Source organism: Neomonachus schauinslandi, chromosome 3 (genome assembly GCF_002201575.2).
Source record: "Neomonachus schauinslandi chromosome 3, ASM220157v2, whole genome shotgun sequence".
Taxonomy (NCBI): Eukaryota; Metazoa; Chordata; class Mammalia; order Carnivora; family Phocidae; genus Neomonachus; species Neomonachus schauinslandi.
This window is the reverse complement of record NC_058405.1, coordinates 75,410,353-75,421,611: the sequence shown is the minus strand read 5'-3', so window position 1 is coordinate 75,421,611 and position 11,259 is coordinate 75,410,353.

The following is an 11,259-nucleotide window of genomic DNA, read 5'->3' as shown; positions in this document are numbered from 1 at the left end:
GGTCCATATATACAATGGAATATTACTCAGCCATCAGAAAGGATGAATACCCAACTTTTACATCAACATGGATGGGACTGGAGGAGATTATGCTAAGTGAAATAAGTCAAGCAGAGAAAGTCAATTATCATATGGTTTCACTTATTTGTGAAACATAAGGAATAGCATGGAGGACATTAGGAGAAGGAAGGGAAAAATGAAGGGGGGGGAATCGGAGGGAGAGATGAACCATGAGAGACAAACAAACAGCGTTTTAGAGGGGAGGGGGGAGGGGGGATTGGTTAGCCCAGTGATGGGTATTAAGGAGGGCACGTACTGCATGGAGCACTGGGTGTTATACGAAAACAATGGATCGTGGATCACCACATCAAAAACTAATGATGTATTGTATGGTGACTAACATAACATAATAAAATTTAAAAAAAAAAAGAAAAAAAGCCCAATATACAAACTATTTATTACTACAAATTTAGCAAGATTTCTGGATACAAGGTCAATATATATCAGGAGCTAATTAAAAATGTAATAATAATAATAATAAAAAAATAATAATAAATTCATCAACAAAAGCAACAACAAAAAAGATTTTTATTTATTTATTTATTTATTTATTTATTTATTTATTTGAGAGACAGAGAGTGAGCAAGCAAGCGAGTGAGAAAGAGCACAAGCTGGGGGAGAGGCAGAAGAAGAGGGAGAAACAGACTCCCCACTGAGCAGGGAGTCCAACATGGGGCCCGATCCTGGGACCCCCCAGATCATGATCTGAGCCGAAGGCAGACACTTAACCGACTGAGCCACCCACGCGCCCCCTTTATTGGTCTTTTAAATTAGAAAACAGTGGAACACAGCTCCAGAAATATTGTTTTAAAATATATATAAAAAACTATTTTCCATCTATTAATTTTCTCAGTGTTCATTTTCTGGAAACTCTATTAATAACCAGATTAATTTTCTAATTCTCTATCCTTTCTCTCTATTTCCCCAAACACCTGCTGGGCGTTCTGTGCATCAGGTAAGCAGATGTGTCTGTATGTGTGTCAGGGTTTGTATCTATGCTTGTGTGTGTATGTACATGTATGCACGTGTGCCTGTATGAGTATGTTCCATGTATGTGGGTGTGTGTGCATACATTTTTGTGCATGCACATGTTTGTGTAGACTACTCAGGGTTCCACTAACTCTGTTTGCAGGTGTTCTTTCATCCTGCCCTCCCTTGTGCTCATAGCTCTGAGTTCTGCAACTTTCCTGGGTTCTGGTGGGCAACCAGGCTCTGTCCTTGACCCTGTCCCTGTCTCTGCCCATCCAGAGGCTGCAGCTTCTTCCAGCCTGCCGAGCTCTGTCCATGGTGTAAAAGATAGTGTTCAGAAACAGACAGAAGTCTCTATGGGAATCTAGTATAGAATAAAAATCCACTCTACAGGTGGCATTTCCAATGAGTGTGAAAGAAATGGCTAGTTTAATAAACAGTGTGTGCATTCCTGCTTGTCATTTAGAAAACAACAGAGCTGGACCCCCTGCCTTTTTCCAGAAAGCAAAATAAATTTCAGGTAGGATGGAGAACCAAATATGAGAAAGGAAAACACAAAAATATGAAAATAAATTGATTTTTTAAAAAAAATTTAATCTGGGGGCGCCTGGGTGGCTCGTTCGGTTGGGCGTCTGCCTTCGGCTCGGGTCATGGTCCCAGGGCCCTGGGATCGAGCCCCACATCGGGCTCCCCGCTCTGCGGGAAGCCTGCTTCTCCCTCTCCCACTCCCCCTGCTTGTGTTCCCTCTCTCACTCTCTCTGTCAAATAGATAAATAAAATCTTAAAAAAAAAAAAAGAATTGCTAAAAAAAAATTTAATCTGGAGGTGAAGAATGCTTTTAAAAAATGTCATGAAATCCAGAAAGCTGAAGGGCAAAAATGATAAGGAAGTTGGCTACAAGAACATTGTTTCTGGGGTAGCTCGGCCTTGCGTCCCATGATCCCTTCCCTCTTGGGATGCTAGGGGTCCTGTGGCTGTCCTGTGTGGGCTAGCCCTTTCCACCCACATTCCTTTTATTGCTTGTCCATGCCGTCTCGGCTGCTGACCACGTTTGGGCCACTCGGACTCCGGACTCCGTCTGAGAATTGTGAATCTGGAGCCAGGGTTCACAGGGTCTGAAAGTGGCAGCAGTTCCCTGAGGAGACCGTCTAGCACTTGCACCTCAGATCACCAGGGGTGTGCACTTCCCAAGGCTCCGGTGTTCCGGTTTGCCTGTGGTTCTGAGGGCCCCTGTCCTTTTACGAATTCCATTTCTGTTTAAGTTAGCCCAAGTCAGTGTTTATGGCTTGCACTCAGAGGACTCTAACAAATTGAGATCTGGATTGGGGGAAAACATCCCCTGCCTCACTCTGCTCCCCTCCTCCCATAAAACATGCTAAACCAGTTGAAAAAAAGTAATAAAATGGGAAAATATTTACAGCAGGAATAAATGCGCCATTATAAATAAAGAACATTAATGGCCACTTCACAAAAGGAAAATACTACCAATAAATACACGAAAAGATGTTTACTCTTTCTAATAAGCAAAGCTATGCAAACTTAAAAAAAATCAAGTATTTAACATCTATTAGGTTTTGCTGGTGGCAGAGTAAACCACAGGCTGTATTTTCCAAGTACAGTTGATACCTTTCAAGGAAATCTTTTCTGAAGCTCAAATCTCTATTTCCTTACCTTTCTGGGTGTTTGGTTCTGTTTTTCAACGCCTTGTCCATTGACCGGCTGTGTGCTTCCTCTGGTCTCTAAGCTGTGACACACACCACAGAGGAGATCTGCAAGAGCCCGGCTGGCTTCGAGTGGGGAACGCTGTGGAGCCAGGCTAAGCTGAGATCTCTGCACATCTGCTCTGGGCGCTCAGCCTGCCAGGGCCCACCCCCAGACCCCTCCACGGGGCTCCCTCCATCTCGGCCTCCCACTTCTCGGGCCAGTCCACGTTCTAGAACCACATCCTCCACCTGGTGCTGCTATCGCAGCTCTCTATCTGGAGTTTTACTTGGGGCCCACCTCTGTAACAACTGCCAGCCCTGCAGGGGTGCCCTGGGTAAGGAAGGGGTAAGAGCTGCCCTGGGCTGGAGGAGGTGGTGGTCAGGGGCAGACAAGAAGGAAGGGTCCCAGGAAAGAGGAGAGCCCCAGGGCAATGCAGGCGGTAGGGGAAGGCAAGTGGCTGGCAAGTGGAAGAGATGGCCGGTGCGGGTGAGGGCGTGCGTGCGTCGGTCCATGCGCTTGTGTCTGTGCGCAAGGAGGAGGGTGAGCATGCGTCCAGAGCCTGCGGGTGTGGGAACGGAGAGCCCGGACCCACCGCGGTGGAGGAGCTCCCGAGAGAGGCGGCCGCTCCAGCTTCGGGTTGGAGGGGGCATCAGGGTGCAGGGGCAGGGTGTGTGTGTGAGGGGGGAGCAAGGGAAAGGACCCGCTCCCTTTGCCCTAACTCCTGCCAGGTCTCTCTTTCCTCCCCCTCCTCTAATCCGTATACCCTGTCTGTGCTCATTTCCTCTCCTGGCTCAGGACACACGTGGGACTCCAGGCCTGGTCACCTCCCTGAGCACCGCGGGCTGTTTCTGGCAAAGCTGCCTGCAGAGACGACCACCTCCTGTGCATGAGGGGCATTGGCGCCGAGGCAGTCACAGTGCTTAGGTGCCGGGTTCTACATTCTGCTCATAAAACGTGCACCTCATTCTCCATCACCTGGGGGGATATTTGCTAGGCTTATTTGATAGACTTGTTTTTCGAAGTTCAGTCATGAATGAAATGGTGTATCTTGCCTTTGTCCTAGGACGCACACTGGCGAATACTCCATCTGTGGTGTAAACGGTGCTCCTCAGTCATCACAGGAGTGGGGCGCAGCTGGGGGGTAGCGCAGCGGGAAGACCTCCGGCACCTCCAGCGGAGGCCACCTGCCGCTCCCGACCTTCCAGAGCCCCAAGGGGTCGGTCTCTCCGTCCCAGCTTTTCCACCTGCCTCCTACCTGGAGCACACCTATAGGGAGCCGGCTCCTCTCCTTCCTGAGGGCGCGGTGGCTTGAAGTGGCCTGAGTGCTTTTGTTACTCTGCCAAAAGGCAACCTAAAGCATTCTGATTGTTAAATAATTCAGAAAACGTTCATCTTTCTTTGCCGCTCCTGTTAAATGCAGAGCAAGAAAGTAGAAAACAGTGAGGAAAGAGTGTTTAATGTGATGTGAGAGCATTAATGTTTCTAAAGTATCTTCAGCCCATAGAGGTGATAAAGCAGATAGCAAACCAAATATTAAGTGTTAACTTCTCAAAGCATTATCTTCAAGTTCTGCCCAGGCAAGTAATTCTCCAATATTCTGGAGCCAGTTGCCAAGAGGGTGTTTTTTGGTTCTGATGATGTCAGTGAGGTTCATCCATACAGTAGCATGTATTAATCCTTATTTCCCTTTTTAGGGCGCCTGCGTGGCTCAGGGGTTAAGTGCCTTCCGCTCAGGTCCTGATCTCAGGGTCCTCAGATCCAGCCCTCCGTGGAGCCCCACATGGGGAGTCTGCTTCTCCCTCTCCCACCACCCGCCCCCCCATGCATGCTCTCTTTCTCTCAAATAAAATCTTTAAAAAAAAAATACTTATTTCCTGTTCATTGCTGAATTGTAGTATTCCAGGTATGGACAGACCACATTTATCTGTTCAGCAGTCGATGGACATTTCAGTTATTTCTGATTTGAGGCTATTATGAACAATGCGGCTATAAACATTTGTGTACAAGTTTTTGTGTGGAAGGATGTTTTCATTTTTCTTGGTGGATTCCTAGGGGCAAAATTGCGGGGGTTATAGGGTAAATTTACGTTTACCTTTTTTTTTTTTTTTTAAAGATTTTATTTATTTGACAGAGAGAGAGAGAAGAGCAGGGGGAGAGGGAGAAACAGGCTCCCCGCAGAGAGCCGATGCGGGACTCGATCCCAGGACCCTGAGATCATGACCCGAGCGGAAGGCTCAACCGACTGAGCCACCAAGGCGCCCCACGTTTACCTTTTTAAGGGACTGCCAAAGGGCATGGCCCTCTGGTTTTTCCTACTCGGAATCACCTTTTCCCGCGGAGATAAAGCCTGGTTTGCGGGGAGACTTAGTCTGATTGGTCAGCAGTGACGCTTCCGGCCACTGCAGTGGCAGTGGGCGTGGGCGGTGACATTGTTAGCGCTCTCCCTCCAAATCACTTGTCGTGCAGTGACAGCAGGTCCTAAAAGATGACAAAGCAACAGATGTTCATCTGATGAACAACAGAATTTAGTAAAATATGAGTTTTTACTCATATTGTATATGAGAGGGCATCTGAATTACCTTTGGTGGAAAAAAATACAGATAACTTCATTAAAGCCTTTCATTCTGTTTATATAAAAGTATGCTTTGGGTTTGTGTTATTATGACTGTCTAGAAACACTTTGTTTCTTTTCTTTTTTAACTTCTACTCCTCTGTTGAAAGAGCTCTTTGAAGGGTACCATAATTATGAATGTGGCCACTAGACAGCTCACCTTCTGGCTCCACTTACTACCAACCTGTGTGATCTTGGGGAAATGATGGCACTTTTCTAACCCCAAGTTTTCTCATCCACGAAATGGGGAGAATCATGTACTTATCTCTTTGTTTATTTTGAAAATTACATGAGAAAGTGCAAGTCAAGCATTTAGCTTATTGCCTGGTACAGAGTAAGCACTTAAAAAGCCTAGCTATTTTTTTTTTAAAGATTTTATTTATTTATTTATTTGACAGAGAGAGAGGGAGAGACAGAGAGAGCACAAGCGGCGGGGAGGGAGCAGCCAGCAGAGGCAGAGGGAGAAGCAGACTCCCCGCCGAGCAGGGAGCCGGATGCCAGCTCGATCCCAGGACCCTGGGATCATGACCTGAGCTGAAGGCAGACGCTTCACCGACTGAGCCACGCAGGCGCCCCAATGCTAGCTATTTTTATCATTATTATAAAACTAGTTCATCTGCTTTTAGACTTGTTCACTTGTCAAGTCTCTGTGTTGGCTGTTGAATTCCCCAATATTCTGCAGCTGTGTTGCATTTCCTGAGGAGGTGCTTTACTCTGTTATTCTGACATCCCTCTTGTCCCCCCCCCAGTTCAGCTCGGCAACCAGCACTGGCTTTGATCGCTCTGACATCCGTCCTTTGCACATGTTCAGCCAACTGGAATTGTAGCAAAGCAACAACTTTAGGCTGATAAACTCACTACATTCCTACACTTCATTTAAGGAGAATGATTGTAAAAAGTTTGAAAGAGTATAAGATGGAAATAAAAATCACCATCCAGAGATGATTATGGTTGACATTTTAACACCTCCCTCTCTAGATAGGGATATGTGTGTGTGTGTGTGTGTGTGTGTGTATAAAATATATTTTATATATGTGTATATATGTATATTAAAAACAGATCACAACATATATACAGTTTTGCATTTCCCCTTTCTTCATTTAACATTATAATTTCTCAAGCCATTACATATTTTTTGAACATTTTATTTTTAAAGAGAATTAGTTTTTTTAAAATAATTTTAACTTACTTCCTCATTCTTTTGTCATTGGGCTTGTTTTCCAACTTTTTGCTTTTATAAAAGACATTATTATGAGTATCTTAGGGCAAGCATTTAAAAACTCACTTCCTTTAAAAACTAATGATGTACTATATGCTGGCTAGCTGAACACAATAAAAAAAAACTTAACTTCCTGTATTAGTATTGCAAAAGTTGAGGTATAGTTTACAGAGAAACGTGTAGATCTTAACTGTACAGTTTGATGAGTTTTGAAAAATGCACACAACCAATATCCACTCCTTTGTCAAAAAAACCAAAAAACCAAAAAAACAAAAACCTTCTATCACCCCAGGAAGTTCCCTTGAGTCCCTTTTCGGTGAATCTCTACAGCCTGACCGTTAGAATTTTTTTGGTTTTTCTTAAACTTCATTTAAAGGGAATTGTTAAAAGAAAGTTTCCCACAGGCGATTTGCAGATCCATTTACTAGATCAAGTAGGCTTTTGTCAAGGAGCGTTCAGTCTAGGAGATTAGAAAGCAGCTTTAAAGAGTTGTGCAAGGCAAGAGATTGTTTTTTATTGAGGTATGATTGGTAGATGACATTAAATTAGTTTCAGGTGTACAACATGATGAGTCAATATTTGTATATATTGTGATCACAAGAAGTCTAGTTAACATCTGTTACCATACACAGTTACAAATATTTTTTCTTTGATAAGATCTTTAAGATCTACTCTTTTAGCAACTTTCAAATATACAACATAGTATTGTTAACTATAGTCGCCAGGTTGTACATGACATCCCTGGGACTTAATTATTTTATAACTGGAAGTTTGTGCCTTTTGACCACCTTCACCCATTCTGCTCCCCACTCCATGCCCCCACATACAGGTATACCTTGTTCTGTTGTCCTTTACTGTGTCCTTCGCAGATAGTCACGTTTCTTACAAGTGGAGCAAGTCCATTGGCCCCATTTTCCCAACAGCATTTGCTCCCTTCAGTCTCTGGGTCACATTTGGTAATTCTTGCAATGTTTCAGACTTTTTCATTATTATTACATTTGTTACAGTGAAACTGTGATCAACGATTGCTATTTGCTAAAAGCTCAGATTTTGGTTAGCATTTTTTAGCAATAAAGTGTTTTTTAATTAAGGTATGCATATTTTTGTAGACATAATGCTATTGCACACTTAACAGACTACAGTATAGAGTAAACATAACTTTTATATGCACTGGGGAACCTAAAATTTCATTTGACTCACTTTATTGTGATATTTGCTTTATTGCAGGGGTCTGGAACCGAATCTGCACTATCTCTGATGTATGCCTGTATGAGTGAGCTCATATGGTCTTCCTAGTCTGACTTATTCCACTTAGCATAATGCCATCAAGTTCCATCCATGTCATAAATGGCAAGATTTCCTTCTTTTTTATGGCTTGGTAATATTCCATTATATATATAATGGTTGTTTCCATATCTTGGCTATTGTAAATAATGCTGCAATAAACTTGGCACAGATAGCTTTTTGAGTATTTTTGTTTCTTACAGATGAATACCCAGAAGTGGAATTGCTGGATCTTATGGTATTTCTATTTAAAATTTTTTTTTATTTATTTGAGAGAGAGAGCGAGAGAGAGCATGCAAGCACGAGTGGGGGGAGGAGCAGAGGGAAAGGGACAAGTAGACTCCCCACCGAGCATAGAGCCCTACATGGGGCTCATCTCACAACCCTGTGATCATGACCTGAGCTGAAATCAAAAGGAGGACACTTGGCCTACGGAGCCCCTGGTATTTCTATTTTTAATTTTTTGAGGAACCTCCATACCATTTTCCATAGTAGCTGAACCAATTTACATTCCCAGCAACAGTGCACGAGCGTTCCCTCTTCTTCACATCCTCACCAACGCTTGTTATTCCTTGTCTTTTTGATACTAGCCGTTCTAAGAGGTGGGAGGTGCTATCTCACTGTGGCTCTGATTTGCATTTCCCAGATCATTAGTGATGTTGAACACCTGGCAAGACATTCTTATAAATTAAAGTGAGCAGGAACAAGGAAGTTCTACTGGGCATTTGCTGACTGATTAAAGCAGGGTTACTTTCCTTATATGGAGCAAAGGGACATTTTGGAACCATGTTAGGTAATTTGTGCTTGACAGATGAGTGCTGATTGGCTGGCCTAGGCCTTTCTTTTCTGGGGGAGCCAAGCACAGAGCATAGAAACTTGTTTTGGTTTGCTTATGTGGGGCTTAGCATGAGGAACTTCAAGTTGGACCTAATCTGGTTACTTCAATGGGATTATACTCTCTCTACTCTTTTGTGTCTTGTTTTCACTCAGCATAATGTTTTTGAGATTCATCTACGTTGTTGTATACATTGGTAATTTATTCCTTTTTATTCCTGAGTCATAGTCCATTCTATGAATACATGGCAATTTCTTGATCCATTTACCTGTTGATGGGTATTTGGGTTGTTTCCAGTTTGAGGCTATTATGAATAAAGTTGCTATTAATATTCTTTTTTAAGTCTGTTTGTAAATGTGTGTACATTTCTCTTGGGCAAATACCTAGAGGTAGAATTTCTGGGTCATGGGCGCCTGGGTGGCTCAGTTGGTTAAGCGACTGCCTTCGGCTCAGGTCATGATCCCAGGGTCCTGGGATCGAGTCCCACATCGGGCTCCCGGCTCAGTGGGAAGCCTGTTTCTCCCTCTCCCACTCCCCCTGCTTGTGTTCCCTCTCTCGCTGTCTCTCTCTGTCAAATAAATAAATAAAATCTTTAAAAAAAAAAGAATTTCTGGGTCATAAGGAAGGTATACACTTAACTGTATCGGAAATTACAAGTTTTTTCAAAGTGGTCATAACATTTTACACTCCCACCAGCAAGTATGAGTTCTGGTTGTTCACCATCTTCTATAGTATTTGGAGTTGTTAATCTTAATTTCAGCATCGTGGTGTGTAGTGGAATGTCATTGTGTTTTAATTTGCATTTCCCTGATCATTAACAAATTTGTCATTTTAGTATTGAGTTGTAGGAGTTACATATATATTCTAGAAACAGGTCCTTTGTCAGATGTATGCATTGTGAATGTTTTCTCCTGGTCTGTGGCTTACCTATTTGTTCTCTTGGTCTTGCTTCTTGATGAGCAGAAGTTTTCCTTTTGATGATGTCCAGTTTAAAAGTTTTTTTCTTTTATGGTTAGTGCTTTCTATGTCTTGTGTAAGAAATATTTTCTCCTACTTTTTTTTTTAAGATTTTTATTTATTTATTGAGAGAGATAGTGATAGAGAGAGAGCATGAGAGGGAGAGAGTCAGAGGGAGAAGCAGACTCCCTGCTGAGCAGGGAGCCCGATGCGGGACTCGATCCCGGGACTCCAGGATCATGACCTGAGCCAAAGGCAGTTGCTTAAACAACTGAGCCACCCAGGCACCCTCTCCTACGTTTTCTTCTAGAAGCTTTATATGGTTACTTTTTTATACTTTAAGCTTATGATCCATTTTGAGTTAATTATTGTGTATGGTTAAGGGGTCAAGGTTTATTTAATTTTTTTCCATATGAACAACAAGTTGTTAGAGCACTATTTTTCTTTTAAAGATTTTATTTGAGAGAGAGCATGACCAGGGGGAGGGGCAAAAGGAGAGGGAGAAACAGGCTCCCTGCTCAGCAGGGAGCCCAATGCAGGGCTCCATCCCAGGACCTTGAGATCATGACCTGAGACTGACTGAGCCACCTAGGGACCCCTGTTATAGCACTATCTATTGAAAAGACTATATTTTCCCTATTGAGTTGTTTTGATGCCTTTGTCAAAATTATTTAACCATATATACATGGACCTCTTTCTGGACTGTTTCAATGATCTATTCATGTGTCTACACTACACTGTCTTGACCAGCATTGGTAGTATGGTAAGATTTGACATCAGGTAATGTATGTCCTTCCATCTTGTTCTTTGGATCCCTTATTTTCAATGTGAACATCTTGCATGTCTTTCATTAATTTTTCCATAAATATTTTATGACTTGGGTGCAGTTATGTTTTATTAAAATTAAAATTTGTTGCTAGCTTTGATATAGTTTCAAAAATGGCTGCAACAGTGTTTCCAATCCTTATGTTCTAGCAGAATCTAGCAAGAGCTAGAGTCTATTTCCTGTCCTCTTGAACTGACTGGGCCTTTGTGACTACCGTAACAGGTTGTGGTGGGAGTAATACTGCATGATTCCTGAGCCTAGGTTAGAAAAGGTGACAGAGCCTCCATCTGGCTCTGTCCCCTGGAACTCTTGGAAGCCAGCCACCATGCTGTGAGGAAGCCCAGGCCACCTGGAGAGGACATGATGAAGTATACCAAATGACAGCCCCAGCTAAGATTCCAGCTGCAGCCAGCATCACATGCTAGACACAAGTGCTAATGAGTAATTGAGGGGCAGGGGTCTGGGGTACCTGCCCCTTCGGTCATTAGGGAGATAGATATTGACAGTTCTACTGAATATTTCTTCTTCTACGTCCAATTTGGGACACTGTGTAAAATATGTAAACATGAGAGGAATTTGGAGTCATCAGAATGCATTTACAGAATGCTTCATGAGACTGCATAGAATAAAGTTTTCCATGAAATCATTTTTCTTCCTGGAGTCTTTGCCCAGTACTATCAGGGTTGCTTTTTAGCCTGTTTGTAAATAACAGGGAAAGAGGACCTGGGGACGAATGGAAAGGAAATGGTTTGGGATTAGCAGTGGCTTCCACTCTGGCTGTATTATTCCCTAAA